At 29.1% G+C, this 21,481-nt stretch overlaps 1 long non-coding RNA gene across 1 annotated transcript; it reads right to left on the minus strand.

The window, feature by feature from the left end:
- Positions 1-15,582: 15,582 nt before the first annotated feature.
- LOC122269163 (uncharacterized) lies at positions 15,583-21,453 on the minus strand. Its single transcript, XR_006225014.2, has 2 exons — positions 21,212-21,453; positions 15,583-15,927 (listed from the first exon to the last, which is right to left on the minus strand). It is a non-coding gene; the product is annotated as an uncharacterized lncRNA (long non-coding RNA).
- Between the last annotated feature and the right edge of the window lie 28 nt (positions 21,454-21,481).

Genomic DNA, 21,481 nt, shown 5'->3' on the forward strand with positions numbered 1-21,481 from the left:
TTCCCTTTCCTATTATCAACAAACTTGCAACAAATAACTTACGATTTCGTGATTTCATACTGTTCAAGATGTGTGTATTAAGGTAAAATATATTTGTTTTGTCTTCAATTCATTATAAATTAAAGGGAATGTGGTGCATACGTTAAAAATTTACATAATGAAGTATTTTTTGCATTTAGTTTGGTTCCGGTCCATAATTATTTGATTTTTAATAAATTTTTGAAATTTTACATAGTTTGTAAATTTAACTCTCGCTTGTAATATAATTCACCAAAATTCCAATTTTTGTAATGCGACTGCAATATTACAATCTATTAAAAGGGTAATACTACCCTCCATTGGGCGTTAAATTTGAAATTTGAAAAATTTGAAAGTCAAAATGTAACCAAATGTTCCATTTTTGGAACATTGGCGTTTCAAGAGCTCTATGTTATTCGATGAGTTAAGTTGAATGCATTTTATTCAGTTGGTATTATGACACTTACTCAAGATAAATAGTTATGTTCGAATAGAAAAGGGGGGATGAATGTGTCTAAGTTCAACTTCTTTTGACTATGAAGATCAGAAACCAGAGTTTACCAGCGGCTAGATAATAGAGTGATATGGCGATGGTGATATTACGCTTTTTTGTGTGCTATTTTACAAAAGTGAAATTTAACATCAAGGGTTTTTCAATGTGTTCCCAAAAGGGGTATTGAATTGATTCTTCGTATTGATATTTATTCCTTTCTAATTTTTGTGATTTATATTATTTCGGCGAAAAATTCGTTGCTTCTAAATAAATTAAAGAAAAGTGTGCTTTTTTTATTTGGCTGATTTGCAAGTTTTGCTTGCCCTTAGCCCCATCTTTAATTCATAGCGATACAACAAACAATGGCTGATAATGCTAGAAACTTTTTCAGATTTGGAAAATGTAGATGTTTGTCAGTTGTTGAACTAGCTTGTTGAACAAGCCCTGTTGAACTAGGAGTTTTAATTGATACGGAAAATCTAGCTGAAAATAACTTAGATGCTGTCATTCCGCTCAGTGTCTGTAAAATATTCTTTTTGTAATTAATACTAAAGCAGATGAAGTTGTTATTGTTGTTGTTGTTGTAGGCCATTAAGGCAAGGTGTGAGATTTTTCTTCTCTTCCAGTGGGGCCATCGATGGTCAAGAATTCGACTTCTGCCACATCATACGTCACACCTGTTTATAAGACGCATCCATCCACAGATCGTAAGTTTAACCTGAACCAGAGAACGATCAATCTCCCATTCAGTACCTTCAGAAGTATAATTTGTTGTTAGGAGAACGTGGAAGACATGGACAATGGACAACAGTCACCGTTTACTAAGCGGAGAGTCTTTGTGTTGTTATGTATTATTTCAGTACATATTAAATAAACGAGCAGGATCTAGCATCTCGCAAACACATTTAATAACAACTTAACGAGATACACAAACACAAACTGAAACTAAACATAAATGTAAACTGAAACTAAAACTTAACAGTTGATACACAGTTACAGTTAATCTGGCTGATGCCACATCTCCCCCCTTTAAATATTTAGTCTATTGGGAGCTTTCACAATTCTTCCAGAGCGAGTCACAACAGTTTTTGAAGATACAAACATCCTTCTTCTGAGTTAACACTGTAGGATCTGGATCCGTTATTTCTGGTAAGCTCCATCTGTTATCTCTTTCTGAAAGAGCTTCCTCTAAATCATCGTTTAGCGGTGGAATCTGTAGTTTNTCCTCCAGACAATTCTCCTAAACTACTCCTGAAGAAAATGTAGAATATCTCGTCAATGTATAATCATTTTATGCTTTAAAAAGGTTTAATCTCGTAACATATATTTCTCTCTCTCTCTCTCTCTCTTCGTATGCCTGTTAAGGCAGAGGGGTGCGATTGTTCTCGTTTCTCAGTGGCGCCATCTATGGCGAAGAATTCGATTTCTGCCACACCCATACGTCACGCCCGTTTATAGAGCGGACCCATTCATACATTTATCCGCAGATCGTAATTTTTGACCTGAATCAGAGAGCGATCAATCTTCAATTCACTACCCCAGAGGTATTGATTTGTTATGGGAACATGGAGGACTTTGCGACTCGAGAGATTTAACGTGAATCACTCACCATTTTACTACACGGGGAGTCTTCGGCCAGCGGTGTTCAAACCAAGGAATTCTCGGACATGGATCCAGTGCCCTACCACCCAGGCTATCCCGGTCAGTATATATTTCTAAAAATTATATATTATAATTTTTTGAACTTCTAAGTGGATACCATTCTGTTCTGACAAAAAATATGAACTGGAACATAGCTGAAGCGACTACCGTCAGTAAAAAAAAAAACTCCTGTAAATAGACCTGAAAATAACCATTCGCCATGTGGCGAGTCAACAAAAAGAGTGGAGACTTCAATTAAATAAACAATCGGTCGTAATTTTTTTTTAATTATTATTACTATTATTATTTTTTTTTTTTGAAAATCCTAAAATGAAAAAAATTAAAAGTACATCAATGTTGAAAGACTCTGAAAAACAGAACTTTCATCAAAATGTTAAGTGCCTCCATTCAAAATTTTGATCCTCCGGAATCCAGTAATATAAAGATTCATGTGAAAGGAGAGTTCTTTAACAATTCACATATTTCAAAGTTGTAATGTATTCATACATTTAATGAATTTCTCCTCTTCGAATGTTTTCAAATGATTCGGTACGTCTAACATTCTGTCAGATATTAATATTATTTTTATCGTTGAATTAGCTTTTTATAGCTATAGATTATTTCTAATATAATTTTCAGAAAAAAAAACTAGAATTTAATCTAAGCAAAAAAATAAAGAAATAAAAGTTTGCAAAAAGTGGCTAGGGGGTGCCATCCCCTTCGCAGAGGATCAAAATTGTGATGGCATGTCTTCGGATCATCCTCCGGGATGTTTCCCAGACCGTCGCCAATAGCCCATTGTGCAGCTCTAGTGCGACGTAAATTAACAACAACAACAGCAAAAAGTGGCTATAAAACGAAAGAGATGTACTTGTTGTTGCTGGCGTATGCCTGTTACGGCAGAGGGCTGCGATTGTTCTTGTTTTCCAGTGCCGCCATCTATGTCCAAGAATTCGATATCGGTTTCAGACTCATTAGGTTTAAGAAAAAAGTGATTACTAAATTAAAGTCCGCCGTCCAATGACTACTAAAATTTTGAATTTTCAGGTCAACCTGTCAGCGCTAGTGTTCCAAAAATAGAACATTATTAAAAACGCATTTAAAATTTTTTCATTCATTTTTTCATTTTTTTAAAAATCTTTTGTAGTTATTTTATCACATTTCTGTTATTTGATTTATCCTTTCTTAGTTTGGAGTTTAAACGGTTAAAAATGTTATAAAAATTAATATTAGCATGACATTTCATTTGTTTATGAAGAAATATTTATTCAATTATTAAATAAAAAGAATTCAGATTAAAAGATTCACATTTTTTTTATTTTTTTAAATTTCGAAGATTTGCAAAATTTAATACAAGTTACAATAATTATTTCTTCAGGATAATTTAAATACTTATAAAAATAACACTGATAATTTTTTTTGAAAAATGTTTTAATATTTTTCAGAATTTTTAATTTAATATTTTTTAATTTATAAATATTAAATTTTATTTATTTGAAATGTTCACATTTTAATAACAATAAAATACATTAAATATATGATAAAAATAAGTATATTATATTTTCAATATTAAGTTTTATATATTAGGAAATTTATTTGAATTTTATAACTACGTAGGACATTTTTGTTATTTTTGTATTTATTTATCTTTATCACTTTAATATAATTTTAATATGTACGTTATTTTCTTGACACAGTTTCGAGAGTAATTATTTTACTCTACAACTTTNTTTTTTTTTTTTTTTTTTTAAATTTATATGAATAAAAATTTTTACCAGATTCAGAGAAAAAAAAAACAGTACCTGAAAACTAAATTTGCAGGCACTCGCTATCAATTTTCCTGCTTTCGTATAGTTCAGATTTCCTCTACTCAATTAATCTAGCATTTTCAATCAAAATTAATAGAAATACATTTCTAAGTGCCTATTGTTTTTTCCTAACAATGATTGAAAATTTGAAAATTAAAAAAAAAAAGGACAATGGAGAAAAGCACTGCAAAAAAATATGGGAAATACTATATCATAAGAAATCCCATATTACTCTTTAATTAAAAATATATGAATATATGAAAAAATGTTAAAGAAGATCTTTAATGATAATTGTTATGAAGCTTTTCGATGAAAAAAAAAAGAAAAGATGAAAATAAATTCATAATTCGATACACAAGACACTTTTTTTAGGTAACCGCTCTCCACGCTGAATCAATGCGTTCCTTTATAGTTCGAATTTCAGCGTTTTAAAACATTTCTATCAGCTTTTCATTTAAAAAAAAAACAAACTACAAACAACGAATTTCAACTACTGATCAGTAGTTGTTGTAATGTTAAGTAAACGCGATAAATGTTAAGTAAACGCGTTTGGCTACAAGGGTAACTAAATAACATTTATTAGAAAAAAGTAAAAGCTTAGTAATTAACTGACAATAATGCAACCTATGTATATGAAATGTAACATTGATTCAATAAGAGATTTTCTTGAAATTAAATTTTAAAAAAAATTACATTAGATTTCTCAGAACAACTAACAGTTAATTGTTAACTCAGAACAACCAACAGTTAATTGCACTAAAAGTGTAATTAGACGCAGTGTTTTATTATTTATGGCGCATATATTGTACTTAAAATTTCTAATAAATCCGAAGATGTAATAAAACGTTCTTATAAACATTGACTTTAAAAATATTATTTACAATTTATTCCTTTTTATTTATATCAAATATTAGCATCTTATAAGTATAGATGGCGACACTAAGGCTAAGACTCCGGAAAAGAAAAGTTGTAGAAAAATTGAAAGAAAGTGGACCTATACTAGCAGATTTTTTTGAAGATTTTTTATAAAAAAATCTCAAATTTTTATATTTTTTAAAAAGAGACTGATGTTCTGAGAAACTGGAATTTCTTTTTTACAATAATAATTTTAAAAAATGTATTCATAGTTTCTTAGACCTAAATTTGTATTTTTTGTTTGGTGCAGAAAATCTTAAGTGAAAGTTTTATGAATGAAAAATTAATAGAGAAAAGTTAAGTTGGATGAAATTGGATTCTTACGTTCCTTCCTTTATTTACTTTTTATTCCTAAGAAACTGCGTGAATAAAATTACTTAACTCGCTTTATTAGATTGATAAAATAGCGCTTTAGCTCAAAAAGTAAAAATATTTAATGTAAAACACTTTTAAAGGGTAAATTTAATATTTTTTTGGAAATCAACTAAATCCGCGTGTGTATAGAAATAATAATAACAAAATCAAAATTTTTTCCCATTGAATTATTTATTTTATAGCAATAAATTAATTTTTGATCTTCCTACACGGAAAAAGCTGCAGGATTTTAAAAATTAATGAACATATATTTGGAATTTATAGTAAATCCAGTAACTCCATCAGATGCAAGAATTAAAAGATCCAAAATAAAACTTTGATATTGTTCCCCTATAGTCCTCATTTGACCATCGTTTTCAGTGAGTACAATTTTATATATGATGTAAAACCTGTTTTAATAATTGAAAACAATAGCATACAAGAGACGTATTCAGATGTCCAACTCACCTAAATAAATCTTTAAGTAAATCGAAACTACAGAATAAAATTGGGGAAATGAAAATCATAACTTTTCAAATCAAATTTTTTAAAAGACTAACGTCGTCAAAGAAATAGTCCACTCAATTTTTCATACATTTCCAAAGTGCACGACAATTGTCTGCAACTAGTTTCATCTGAATTTTTATGAATGGCAGCAATAGTTTAGCCAAAAATTACAACAACAAAAAAGTCACAATAGTTTTAATTTTAAAAATACCACTTCGTTAAAATTCGATTTCTCAGGTACTATTCGACCGATTTCGCTCAAATTTTGTATTTTGCAATGTAAAAATTGAATTTTTTTTAAACGTTGTAAAGAATTTTTACCTAACAATTCAAAAAAATTATCAACTAATATTAAATAAAATAATAAAAAAAATAATAAATATTTACTGAAAGTTCTTTTTATGCATGGAATTATCTTTGGATAAGCAAATTTTATAATTATGTACAGATATTTTTTTTCCAATTCGCTTCAAAAGTTCTCAAGATATGAAGAAGTACGGGGACCATATTTCCCAGATTGCGGCTACCCCCTACATCTAGGGGGTCAGATACCTGACATTCGATATCCGATATTCGTCGAAAAAGACGTATGTTTGTTTAATCAGAGAAAGTACGTTTTTGTGTCGGATTTCGTAATTTAAAATATCGCCTGCACTAAATAATTAGCACATCAATAGTTTCGCTCTCTCATAGCACGAATCCTAAAACTCAAATAACATACATAAGTTAAAAAGAAAATTAAAACAAAATTATAATTCCAAATACATACATTTTTAGAAAGCAAAAATAGAAATTCATAATCGGAAAAAAAAAACGTTATTTTGATTCATTTATTCTTTTAATTTCTTCCCGGCAATAAATAAGTTTAAATTATTAAATGCAAGATGAAAGAAAATAAAAATTAAAATCTACAGTTCAATTAAAATCTAGTTCAGAATAAAAAATAAAAGTTCGATTCGATAAGCCAAAATGGAATTCAAATTGATTAAATTTCAGAAGTTAAACTTACTTTTTTATAATTTTAACCCCTCAGTAAATAAGTCAAATTCAATCTGAAAAAAAGTAAAGTTCAAACAACAGTTTAAAATTGTAAACATTCGAATCGAAAGTAATTTCTTGCAAATGAATAGAAACATCAAAATCGAAAAATACAACCATAGAAAAAAAACAAAAAGAAAAAAACATCGTCTGTAATTATTATTTTCGCTTGAAATTTTTTGTTCATTTTATATAATTATTTTTGGCAACAATAACGTGTGTACCTAGAATTACAATTACTAATCATATCGCCTGCGATTAGAAAGGTTGGTAATTTGTTTAACTTTTTCTTGTTTTCTGAGTTATTTTTAGGTTGTTGATAAAACAGTTTTGGAGAGTTAATTTGCATTTCAAAGAAGTGGGGGAAGAGGAAGAGAAAGAAGAATAAAAACACCTGCAGAAATATATCCAGACTTCTGAGTTCTCTGCACTTCTTGTTTTTATTTATTTATTTGGCGTCTTTGTATTTTCAGTAAGAGCATTTAATTTGTTTTTAAAAAACGTTGTTTTATGGCGACTTTAATATCACTTCTTTGTGAATAAGTTCAGTGATCTGGCGTGCGTATTTTGTAACATGTAAATCATGACTCATTCATAATCAGTTGAACCGTTTGTGGAAAATTGCTAATTGCGTTAATTTGGTCTCAAAGTATAGGAATGGGACAGGAGAAAAATTGGATGGCACTTTGAAAACAATGTTTTATCATCATTATATCAGACTGAAGATAACATACAAGAACAAAATAAAGACAGAAAATAAAGGAAAATAAATCTTTGAATAAACACAAAAAATTTATTTTTGACTAAAATTGCAATATTATTAAATTATTGCAACATTGCAAATTATTTTAATATATATTTGAATAAAAAACAATTTTTGTTTCGTAAAACGCTAAAGATCCGTAGCTTCTCGAAAATTTTAAAATTGCCTGATTTTAAATAAATTCAACTGTCTTCATTGCATTTAAGTACTAGGATGAAAATTTTCCAACGTAGCATGCTATAGTTTAATCAATGTGCACTAATCATACCTATTCGCCCCAATTTTCTAAAATTCATTGCATTTTGCATTTCAAAGAAGGGGGCCAGGGGAAAAAAATGGTGAATAAAAACACATCCTGAAATATCGCCAGACTTCTGATGTTTGCTTCTCTGCATTTCATTTCTTTGTATCTTCTTTTATTTTATTTATTTGGAGTCTGTATTTTCTGTTTGAGTATTTAATTTGTTTTTAAAAAATGCTGTTCCATTGCGATTTAAATATCATTTCCTTGTGAATAAGTTCAGTGTTCTGACGTGCGTATTTTGTAACTGTAAATTATGACTCATATATAATCAGTTGCGCCATTTGCAGAAAATTATTAACGGCATACGCTTCAATTATCTTTTACTAAAATTACAATACAACAGTAAATTATTAAACTACAAATAAGACATAAATTCTTAATAATTAAAAATAAAATATAATATATAAAAGTATAATATATAAATGTGTGTTTGTTCATAAATAAATGTTCTGCAAACACACATTTATACACTGCTGGACAATTGCTAAGGACGGATCACAAATTGCAATGTAGCATAACATTAAGCGAGACATGAGACCTAGTAGGATAAAGTATAGTTGCCACACTGTTCAGACATTAGAATAAAGAACATTCATTGTTCTGGAAAGTACAAAAGCTATGAAACATCTGAAAGAAAAAAAATGTTCATTTGATGCTGCGTACGGAATAATGGAACAATGCATTTAAATGTCAGCAGGCAACTTGAAGAAAGGTGTCAGTACGGGATATGTCCACCGTGGAGTGTGATGCAACATTCTACAGGTCGTATCATACTTCGCACAACATTATCCAGCAGCTGTTGAGGCAATTTATCCCATTCCTCTGTCAGTGCACGGATGAGGGTGTTCTTGTTTGTCGGAGGATAGTTTCAACCAGCAAATTGCCTCCCCAAAGCATCTCAAACATTTTCAATGTGGTTTAGATCTAGAGAACGTGATGGCCATACGAGGCGTTGAATACCCTCACTGTCTAAACAATTCTGAACAGCGAGTGTTCGATGACATGTTGCGTTGTCGCCCATAAAAACAAATTTATCACCGACAGCACCACGGAAAAGACGAACATGAGGAAGTAGAACTTCATCAAAGTATCGTTGGCCCGTCATAGTCCCATTCGCAACCACATGTAGGCGCGTGCGGCCATTGATCATGATGCTGGCCCACACCATGACCCTGCATGTCGGATATCGGTCCCTTTCCTGAATATTTTCTGGACGATAACCAGTACCACTCTCGCGCCAGATCAGTTGGCGTCTACAATCCGATGACAGACTGAACCTACTCTCATCTGAGAAGAGTACGCATGCCCAGTCCTGTTCAGTCCAATTGTGATGCTCACGACACCATTGCAAACGTGCAGTACGGTGCTGTCTGGTCAATGGGACGCACACAACAGGTCTGCGGGTGTATAGTCCTCCTCCCCTCAAACGTCTGGCAACAGTTTTTCGGGAGATCTGCTTTCCTGTGGTAGCAAGAAACTGATTTGCCACCTGCTGAGCTGTGGTGCGCCTGTTCCTTTTTACTGATAGGACGATGTATCTGTCTTCAGCAGGCGTCTTACTTCTAACACGACCTCCCCCTTGCCGCTTACTACACATTCCAGTAGTTTTAAAAGATTTCCACAGCCGTTAGACAACACCGTCAGCGATGTCGAACTCCCTGGCAACGTCTCTTATTTTTCGCCCTTCTTCGATCTTTCCAATAATTCGGCCACGCTTAAAATCATCTAAGTAATATCGGGAAGACATGCCGAAAATTTCAAGTTCGTCAACTAAATCTTTCCTGTAAAAATTTGACTTGAAACAACAACTCTCCACAACGCGTCAAAACCTTTAAAGCTCTTATCAGCGCTATCACGTGATGAACAAACGTGGACAAAAAAATTTACATACGCATACCCCTTCTTACTATATCCCGCACTTATTCTAATTTTCCACATTTTGCTTCCCTTCATTTTGTGGTTGCTATGGATGATAGTGTTATCCGTCCTTAGCAATTGTCCAGCAGTGTATATTATACTTTTATATATTATACTTTTATTTTTAATTATTAAGAATTTATGTCTTATTTCTAGTTTATATAATACAAATTTGGCTGCAGCTGCCTTGTGCGCTTTTCCAATATGAATTAATGAAGTAAAGTTTCAGTGTGTTTATTTACCTCTTAGTTATTAATATTGACTTAGTAAAATGTAGTGATTTTGTGATTGAACAGTAAATTATTTTAATATATCTGTATTAAAAAAAAAATTTTTTTTAATGATGTATTTATACGTGGGACAGGGGATATTTTCACAAAAATTGGAATGCATGCTGAAAATAATGTTCTGTTTCATTTTTCTTTTTCCAGTGAAAAATATATATATATAACGTATGGTTGCGTATTGAGTTAAGATTTCGTAAATTACGACAGTTGGAAAGAGATCTAACTTTTAAAATATTTTATAGCTATTTTTTTTTCTCTTCTCCATCGAAGTTTGAATGGTTTGCATGAAATAAAAATTTATGCCATATAATAAAAAAAAAATAATGATTTATAACCATTATTGATATAAATAGCATCGATCAAAATTGCTAACTCATCGAAAAAAGATGGGCTTCTTGAAAGAAAACATAATTTTGAGTTTTTTTTCATGCTAGAGCATGAAATCAAACATGAAATTATGTTATTAATATATGGAATAATATCGTAATTATAGATTTGTAGTCAATAACATAACATCTTAGTACCTTATAATACGATCATTAGATTAAATGTTTCATAGCATTAAGACAAAATTTTTAATTTTTTTACTTTAACTTTAATCAGCTTAATAACTTTAGTAACTTTAATCATAAATAATGAAATGGCAGGAATTAGAAAAATCCTCAATTTTAATTAAATATTTGAAGACCCATAATTATAATCATTTGCCGCAGAAAGGAGGCTATCCGGAAAATCATAGCACTATATTGCTTTTTCATTGGGGTCATAAGATAATAAATTCGTGTTGTTGCGTTGTTGGGTCGTTGATCGCTATCATGCCTTTGTTTTCGATTTCAATTTATGATCTGCAGTTTAAAGACTTCAATTAAATGCAATTTAATACTTTATTCAATTTTTCAGGAAAGTGTTCATAAATAAAAATAGCAGAATATAGCGGAATACAGCGAGGGAAATATTGACCTTTTTAGAAAATATAATTTACTTTCCTCTATAGTTTAGAAGTTACTGAAAAATAAAGAGAAGCATTTACAAAGCTAGTAATGGCTTAAAATATAATTCCTAAATGTTATTATTATCCTAATATAATTTCCAAAGAAATGTTCATTAGTTCGTACGCACTTTTACTAGGCCGTTAACACGTCCTCGTTAAATTTTTAAAAAATACTTACGCATTTAGGAATGGAATAAAATTAGAGTATTAAAATATTTAGACTTTGTGGCACTAATTAAAAAATTGAAATGAAGCTTATTATGGTTCAATGAACAGAATTTTTTTTACATTTATACTTTTTTACATTTATACGGGATAGTTGGTAGAACACTAGACCCATGCCCAAGAGGTCTTGGGTTCGATCCCCGCCGGCCGAAAATTCCCCGTGTAGTAAATGGTGATTGGTTCACGCTAAATCTGCCGAGTCTCAAAGTCCTCCATGTTCCCATTACAAATCACACCTCTGGGGGTACTAATCCAGGAGTTTCCTTGTCTTTTGGATAGGTTCAAAATTACAAGGCTACGGAGTTGAACATTAGTAGTCGTAAACCCAAAATTAGGTCGGCTGTTCAACGACGGTTAGAAAAATATAAAATATATACTAAGAGAGCCGTGGTGGCTCAGGAGTGGTGGTTTGCCCTCCAATGACGTGAATCGGGTTTAAATCCCAGAGATGGCTGGTCGATACGAATTCGGTACCCGGTTCACATTTATCACAGTGGTGATGTAAAATATATTCAATGGTAAGTGGATCATGGGTTAGAGTCCCCTTGCCACCAGGCTAATTGGGGAGGAATTCGCGGCTTCCCTCTCCATGTAACGCAAATGCGGGTTAGTTCCATCAAAAAGTCCCCCACGAAGGAAAATTTCTCCTAATTCTTGATTCTGGAGTTCCATTGTCTTCTGGATTAGTTTCAAAATTACGGAGTTGAACATAGGTAGTCGTAAACCCAGAAATTGAGTCGGCTGTTCAACGATGGTTATAAAATAAAATATATTCTATGGTACAGAGAAATATATTAAAAGTAAAAAAGCATACACACTTGTATTTATTAAAAAATTATTTCTTGAAAATTATAAATTATTTATTGAAAAAAAATTATTTATTGGAAATATTTATAAGATTAAAGGAGCAGTTACAGGGAATGCGTGTATTATACACTATTATAATATGATGGCCTATGTTTAGTAAAAAAGAAAAAGAAAAAAAGAAAAGAAAGAAAAAAGAAAAAAAAGCTCTATGCTGTTTAGTAGCGTGAAAAAAAAAAAAAAAAAAAAAAAAAAAAAACAGCGAGCAGGAATCGAAACCAAGACTTAGTATTAAGAAACTTTCTGATGTCCGCCTGACGATGACGTCACAAATATCGCTTTCTAGGCAAGTTTCTCTTCATTTCGCGTTGTTCAAGATGACAGAGAAAACCAAAACTTCTACCTGTGAAAAATATCTAGATTAAAATATTAATTGATTTTTTCTGAAAAAATCATACCAGTGCACTTCTTTAATCAGCATAGATGGCCACTTCTAGGTTCATTTTCAAATATTTTTTTCTTCGTATTTTATTCTCAGTATCTCATAATCGTTTGCACAAAATATGTTGAGAATTCAAAATACGTATGAACATTTCTTGCATTTCTATTCTTAATAGGGGAGAGTGAACATATAGAGCGCTAGTGTGAACATATTTTACAAATTTGTCAAAACAACTTACTAAATTTAATTATTAACTCGTGAAGTATTTTCTTAACAATAATTGGGACGTTTTTACTGCATTCTGGTTTATATATCGACTTAAAAATTTGTTAAGTTGTTCATAACATACTCTTTTTTAAAAAATGTTGATTTTGTCCACACTAATGAGGACAAATTATGGAGCTACCGTAGACAAACTTGATAACTTGTTAAGTAGTCATTCATTATAACTCAGAAAGGTACATCTAAAACTCAACTGAAATTAATTTTAAACTGAGCCTTACAGGAGAATAAATACTGACATATATTAATTAGAATTCTAATTTGTAATCGAGCATTTTACTTTACTGAGAAAGACTTTTTGGACGCAAATCAATATATTCGAAAACTTTAATTCAATTCAATTTATTTGATAAATATTTTGGCTTTTTTTATTTTATCAAAAAAATTGAACAACTCAACTTTAAATGTATATTGAAATGCAGTCTTTGCAGTTTTATCAGTCACTGGAGATGGAAGTTCGGCAACTATTGCTTCTCTTTAAATTTGAGAAATGTTTTTTTTTCTGGAAAAAAGAATGATTCATGATTAGAAGAACTATGTCCATTTTTTTCTTCTTCAGAATTGAACATTATAATCTCTAACTCTACCAGCATATGTGCAACACTGTTTTTTATTTTATTTATTTATTTCTATTTTTTAATTCATTATTTTTTAAAAAGAAAAGAAAGAAAAAACTTGATAATCACTAAGTTCTTAATTCTTATTAAGTCAGCGTTCCCAAGAAGTTTCAATTTATTTACATCAATCTGATGTTGTTGTCATCCACCATTAAGGTGTCATCCAATATTAACTTTACTCACCTGGAAGTCGAAAGCCAAAAATAAGTCGATATTGTTCAGCAGGGCAAGACTAACAGCGGGCAGTAGGGCGGTATAAGTAAGTGAGTAATAACCTTATTACATTTTTAGTTCAATTGTGTAAAGGAAAAGGAATCATTGATTATTATTTAATGAAGAAAGTTGTATGAATTAAAAGACGATGAAAATAAAAAGTCGATTATAATAATAAATTATAATCCTGATTACAAGCAATTAATTGCTCGTAATTGTTTACATTTTTGCACAACTGATACATACATATGCATTAGTGTTTTATATAATAAGATGATATAATAATAATTCAAAAATCATAAAGAATAAAGCACGAAAAATATTTCTAAACTAAACTTAAAACAAACTAAAACTTTTAAATATTTATCAACGCTTAATTTTTCAAATTGCATCGAATTCCCTGGTCTGATAATTCCAAGTGCATTGTGACTTACACGACATTGGTTTGCTTTAAAAAAAGGTTTTTGAATTTTAAATAAATATTTTTTTTTGGGGGGGGGGGGAATCAGCAATGTCANAAAGTTTTTTTTTTGGGGGGGGGGAGTAAATACCTCTGGGGGAAAATTTTAATGGATTTCTTTGCATCTGAGAGGTTGGAGGAAAAAAACAAATTGAAATATGCCGAACAATATTTGTTCACTGAATTAACGCAGCAGGTTTATTTCGGAGTTATAATTAAACGCTTTATTTGTTCAAAATATAAATGCTTTCCTCTTTTGAATGTCTTTGTTTTGTCTTTAAATAAATAGAAAAATAATAACTGCGTCTAATAATAGAGGGAAAAGAAGTTGAGAGAAATTATCGTCTGCTCAACGCAAATCATTGAATTCGTATTTTTAATCCTTTTTTCCCCCTTTTCTATGCTTTGTTTTAATTTTTAAAATATAGTTTGAAAGTAATTTGAAAATTTAAAACGTTTTTAATTTAATTTTGTTTTTTTAGTATACCCAGTACTTGTTTATTTACTTATTTATTTATTTTTTTGAAATACTTTGCTTTTAATGCTCATTTATTTTAAAGAGCTAAGCCTAATGGAAATAAACAATATTTTTCAGTTTCTTTTTTTTAATATTGCAGAATTGTTTTTTTAAAGAAATATTTTTAATCAATTTGGTTTTATTCAATTTGGTATGTTTTGGGTAAGAAAATTATGCTGACTTATAAGTTACGAATAATTCGAATAAATGTAATTTTCTAACATAATACCCATAATAAAATTACTTCTTTTTGAATACATATAAACAGTTGCTCACATCAAAATTTTAATTGCCGTTACAAAATCAGTGGCTATTTACTAATAATGTCTTATATAAAATATAAATCGCAACTAAAACTTTTATCATTCATAAATTTTTATATTTTAGCTTTTAGTACCTGTTAGCAATTAATAAAAACTGATATTATTTTTTTATATTTCTTTATGAGAACACAATCGTTTTATACCGTTTGTTGCTAATCTAAAATTTACCTTGAGTTGCCCTATGTTATTTGCTCATTTTTAAATTCTATATTAACTTATAAGTTTATTTTAGTAAATTATTTAGCAATAATTTTAGAAAAACTAACATTGAAATGAGGCATTATAAAAGGTGATAAAATTTGATATATTTGGAAAATTTTTGTAATTTTATCATGTATGCATAATAACTATGAGCATGGCATAAAAACCATTTATTTGGTAAAATTTAGTTTCACATTTTTTGTCTTTTTTTTTGTTGCTTTTTTTTTGTAATACGAACTACAATTTTGAAAACCAGAATTGCTGGTAAACCTTTACCATATGAATAGGAAAAATTACCAAATTAATGGTTTAAATACTATATATTTTGGTTTTACTAAATATAATTTTTTTTTACCTGAAATGTCATTACACCATGCAGTACGGTAATTTTACCAGAGTTTACCAGAATAGTGCTATTAAGTCTCTAAAAACAAGTAAAAAATTTTAAAAATAGAAACTACATTTATAGCAAGAGACAATATTTATTATACACAATTTTTTAATGATACAGAATTAGATGACAATTTTTTACATTTTGCATGAGTGCTATAAATTAGCGTTTTTCCAAGTTTTCATAATTTGTGAATTTTCTTCTTAAATGCCGTAAGAAGAATACTAAGTACATAATTATCTCATCAATATGATCAAATTCCTCAATTTGGCGTGAGGATTCATCCAAATCAATATCTACATAGCATGTCTGATTCTGAGGCAATTCTTGAATTCCACTGCAATTTTCATAAAGCGCCGAAGGAGTCATATTTTAGCATAATTGATGGCAGTTCTACTAAATCTTCATAATCTCGTCTGCAAAATAAAAAATACAATTGAATTTTAAAAAATTTTTGTTAAATTCTTAAATTTTCAGATTAAAGGGTTTCCCCGCTGTTGAGTTCTTTTCTGATAGCAAAAATATTTAGTCATTCTTTTAACCCATTTTTGACCAAAGGAGCGTAAATCCACCATTTCGATAAACATTTTTTTTATTGACACTTACTAATTTTAAAAGTCTTGAAGACATCTACGAAGTTTAGAAATTCAATTGGAGTTAACAGTTTTGCAGAGAAATTTTCAAAATACTTAAAAAAAAAAAAAAAANAAAAAAAAAAAAAAAAAAAAAAAAAAAAAAAAAAAAAAAAAACTTGAAACGGTTTTGCCAAATTCGACTATGAAAATAAGTTAGAGTTTGTGGATTGTGGAATGGTTGAGTTTAGCGAAGACGTGCTTTAGAAAAACGTTAATAACTCCGTAAGTTTTCATCAAAAATTCATCAAAAACTTGGTGTCAAATTAATCAGAATAATTTTAATGAAAATATAGATTTTTCTTCAGAAATCGAAAATTTTGATTTGAAACACCCTTGAAACTTTCAAAATATTTTTTGTGTAAAGTGCGAAATAAATGGACCATCCTGAATAATTTTTGATCAAATGATCGGATCTTCACTTTCTAGGATTCCATTTTAATGGTGTGAGAAGATTATCTCAAATATGCTAATCAATTAGTGCAGACTATATATTAAGTTACGAAATCAGACATGAAAACCTACTTTCTGTTAGTAAGCACAATTTGCTTTTTTGATGGATTTAGATTTTTAAGTACTAAAATATAGGGATTGAGAAATATGGCGAGAATATAAAAGAAATAAATAAATAAAATAATTAAATACAAAATTTCAGCAAAATTAGTTGAATAGTTCTTGAGAAATTGAGTTTTAAATATACGACTTTTTAAAATTCTGGAACTATTTTATGCTTAATTACATTACGTTCGTTAAAATGATGCAAAAATTGTATACCTTACAGTTCAAAAATTTTTTCGATTATTATTAAATAAAATAATAAATAAATAATAAATATTTACTAAAAGTAATTTTTTATAATTTTAATTTGTAACCGTTGCTGAACAGCCGACCCAATTTTGGGTTTACGATTCCTAATGTTCAACTCCGTAGCCTTGTAATTTTGAACCCAATCTAGACGACAATTGAACTGCTGGTTCGGGTATTTGGAGGAATATGCCTTCGTGGAGAACTTTTTGATGGAACTAAGCCACTTTTGAATTATATGGAGAGGAAAACCACGAGAACCTCCCACGGTTAACCTGGCGGCAAGGGTACTCTAACTCATGATCAGTCTACCATTGAAGATATTTTACGTCAGCACTGTGGTCGGCGCGAGCCGTGTGCGGAATTTGAATTGACTAACCATCGGTGGAATTTGAATCCGGTTCACATCATTGGAATTCTAAAGTTCAAGATAAAGTATCTTATTTTATTTTATAAACGTCGGTCAACAGCCGACCCAAAATTTTGGGTTTACGACTCCTAATGTTGATTTCCGTAGCCTTGTAATTTTGAACCAATCCAGAAGACAAGGGAACTCCTGAATCAGAACCCCCAAAGGTATTTATTTGTTATGGGAACATGGAGAACTTTGCAACTCGACAGATTTTATGTGCATCAGCCACCATTTACTACACGGGGAGTCTTCAGCCGGCGGGGTCCGAACCCGCGCCCACTGGACTTGGGCCTTGTCGAATTTAAAAAAAGTCAAAATTACGAAATTATTTAGTCAAAAAACTAATTTTAAAAATCAATAAAAATAAACGAGTAAAAATTTCGGAAGGAAAAATGTGTTAAATAAATATACTGGGTTCCTGTAAAGACTCCCCTTATTACATATTTTTAGAATCCTTGAAGTAAACAAAGTAAGACTTGAAGTTTGAGGTCACAAATTAATATTTAAGCAAAAAAAAAGGAAATTTTTTTTAAATTCAAATCTAACGAATCGTTTCTGATGAAGTTGGAATTGAAAACATCAAGTCTTCCCCTAAAAATTGCCTTCCTTTTAATTCAAGGATTCCAAAAATATATATTGAAAGCGGGCGTTGCAAAACACCCATTATTTCTTTACATAATTAGGAAAATGCACTCAAATGTACCATGTGCTAAAAGAAAAAAAAACGTAATACCCTAAATAACTTTTGATCTAATGATTGGATCTTTACGTTCTCAATCTTAGTTGTTTGAGGGGGGGACTTCAAATGTGTTAATTTATACGGGCAGACGATATTTTAAGTTACGAAATCAAACACAAAAGCGTACTTTCTCTGTATAAACATAGCTTTTTCCCCCCGACGGATTTGGATTTCTAACCCCCAAAATATATAGGAGTAGTCACAATCTGGGAAATATGGTCCCCCACTTCGCATAGTTTGGTCAGGAGAGTAATTCAAAGTTTGGATCTCTTAATTGTAATTTTGCTTTTTGCGTATTTCACTGCATCTAGTGAACTTTTTCAGCAAATTGAAACATTTTTGTACACAAGTATAAAACTCGTTTATCCAAAGATAATTTCATGCAAAAAAAAAACTTTTAGCAAATATACTTAGTATTTTTTTTAATTATTTTATTTAATAACAGATAAAAAATTTTGAATCGTAAGGTATGCAACTTTTTACACAATTTCAAATCATGTAATTTTACATTGCGAATTACAAAATGGGGGACGAAATTGGTCAAATAGTTTCTGAGAAATCGAATTTTAAGAACACGACTTCTTAAATATTCGATTTCTCAGGACTTATTTGACTTAAATTTTGGATTTTGCCATGTAAAATTACATTCTTTGAAATGATATAAAAAATTTTATGGCTTACGATTCGAAATTGTTTCTACTGTTATTAAATAAAGTAACAAAAAATAATAAATATTTAGTAAAAGTTATTTTTTGCATGGGATTATCTTTCTATAAACGAGTTTTATAATTTTGAGCAAAATTACAAAACATTCTTGAGATATTACGAAATGCGCAAAAAGTATATTTAACATTAAAGGGTTCAAACTTTGGATCGCCTTCCTGGTCAAATTATTTAGACATTATTTCTCAGATTTGTGGCTACCCTCTATATTTAGGGGGTCAGAAATCCAAATCCATCGAAAAAAAGGTATTTTTATTCCGAGAAAATACAGTTTCGTGTCTGGTTTTGTAACTTAAAATATCGTCTGTATTAATTAATTATCACATTTGAGGTCACCCCCTCGAACCTTTAAGATTAAGTCCTAGAACGTAAAGATCCGATCATTAAATCTAAAGATATTAAGAGTAATCCATTTTTCTCTTCTTCTGCGCACTGTACATAGTACAGTATTCTGAAGAGGAATAATACAAATTTCCTCAAAATTTGTGTTTTTTGATCTCTTGTTAAAAACACCAACATTTGTGGTTACATTCTAATTTTTATTTTCAGGAAATATACTAAACAGTGTTTTAATTCATCTTAAATTGCAAATAGCTGATAAAGTGAATAGATTAAAAGCAACAATAGGATTGGAACAAATAATTTAAAATATGTCATTTCTTCATAAACAATGGATTCGAGAAATGAAAGGTTTTCCTCACAATGAAACATGTCTCACAACCTTCAACTGATTCACTTCAGTAAACTTTAACCTTAACCTTCGAGTAAATTTCTTTTGTCAATAATCTCTGACAATTCGAACTTTAATTCAGATTTAACTTCTTAAACATTAATATGCAGGTTTTGTACTATAAATTAAACCTTTTGCATGTCATATTGGAATTTTTAAAAATATATTTGAAATTTTTGCAATTTATATTCAAATTTATCTTGATTTAATTACATGAATTAATAAATATTTCACCAACTTGCATTTTTATTTGTATAGCACATTTTTGTTTGTATAGCACATTTTTATTTGTATATCACAAATGTAATAAAAAACTGGAAGGACTTATGAAGAAATTATAAATAGAAAATGTTAAATTATTATGTGTCATAATTAATACAATTTGTTTCATTAGTAGCAGTAGTTTACTGGAAATTTTGAGACTAATTTTTTTTCTCTTAATAGGATAATAATAAGCTTTGAGAAAAGTTAAATTCTTATTATGAGTTTGGTCATGAATTAGACAAAAGATATATTTGAATACATATTGTTGTTTTTTTTATTGCCATTTGTTAATTTTTAAACTTTAATTTAGTAAAAATAAAGAAAGGGACAAAGCAAATAAATCTATTTTAAAGTTTGAAAAAAATTCTATAAAATCAAAAGTATAATAACTTTTTGTGGAAAAGTTTCGTTTCATTTAATAGTTTTTAAAATATTATTTTTAAATTTTCCGATCAGTCTAACCTAGTTTTCGTTCAAAATTAGATAAAATCTATAATATTTATAAACGTATCAACACAAAAACTTTACATACAAGAAAAATCTATAAAATAATAATCATAAAATTCTCTATAATCATAATCATAAAAAATTCTCTATAATCATAACCATGAATTCTATAATCATAAAATTCTATAAAATGATAATATGAAGTAAAATAGATTTTTATGCATATGTTTCGTTTCATTCAATATTTTTTTCAAAACTTATTTTAAATTTTGCAATTCGTCAAAATGCATAAAATTCTATAAAATAATTGCATGAAATTCTATAAAATAATTGTACGAAATTCTATAAAATAATTGTATGAAATTCTATAAAATAATTGCATGAAATTCTATAAAATAATTGTATGAAATAAAAAAAATTATGCATGTTTCATTTCATTCAATAGTTTTTTTTTTTAAAAATTACTTTAAATTTTGCGATTAGTCTAACCCAGTTTTCGTTCAAAATTAGACAAAATATATAATTTTTATAAACGTGTTTTACATAACAAAAGATTTTTATTTAAAATAAAATACAACTGACTGCAATTAAAATATAATGGAAAAAATAACTATTACAAACCTTGAAAATTGATAAAAATTCTATAAAATGATAATATGAAGTGGAATAAATTTTCATGCTTATGTTTCTTTTCAATCAATAATTTTTCAAAAAAAAAAAAAAAAAAAAAAAAAAAAAAAAAAAAACTATTTCAAATTTTGATGTTAGTTTAACCAAGTTTTTATTCAAAATTAGAGAAAATTTATAATATTTATATAAATCTATTTCCCATCTCAAAATCTTAACACTGAAAACAAAATACAATTGGCTGAAACTAAAATATAAAGGAAAAAATAACTATTACAAACTTAAAAAATTTATAAAATTCTATGAAATAATAGCAACATACTCAAGTGGATATTAAATTCCATTCATATTCAAGTAGAATAAATTCCCATGCAAATGATTTATTTTCATTCAAAAGTTTTTCAAAAAATTATTTTAAATTTTGCAACTAGTCTAACTTTAGTTTTCCTTTAAAATTTGACAAAATGTATAGTATTTATAAACTTATTTTACATCACGAAAACTTAACACTGAAAACCAAATACAATTGACATAAAATAAAATATAATGGAAAACGCGACTGTTACCAACTTTAAAAATGTAGAAAAGACAA

Source organism: Parasteatoda tepidariorum, chromosome X2 (genome assembly GCF_043381705.1).
Source record: "Parasteatoda tepidariorum isolate YZ-2023 chromosome X2, CAS_Ptep_4.0, whole genome shotgun sequence".
Classification (NCBI taxonomy): Eukaryota; Metazoa; Arthropoda; class Arachnida; order Araneae; family Theridiidae; genus Parasteatoda; species Parasteatoda tepidariorum.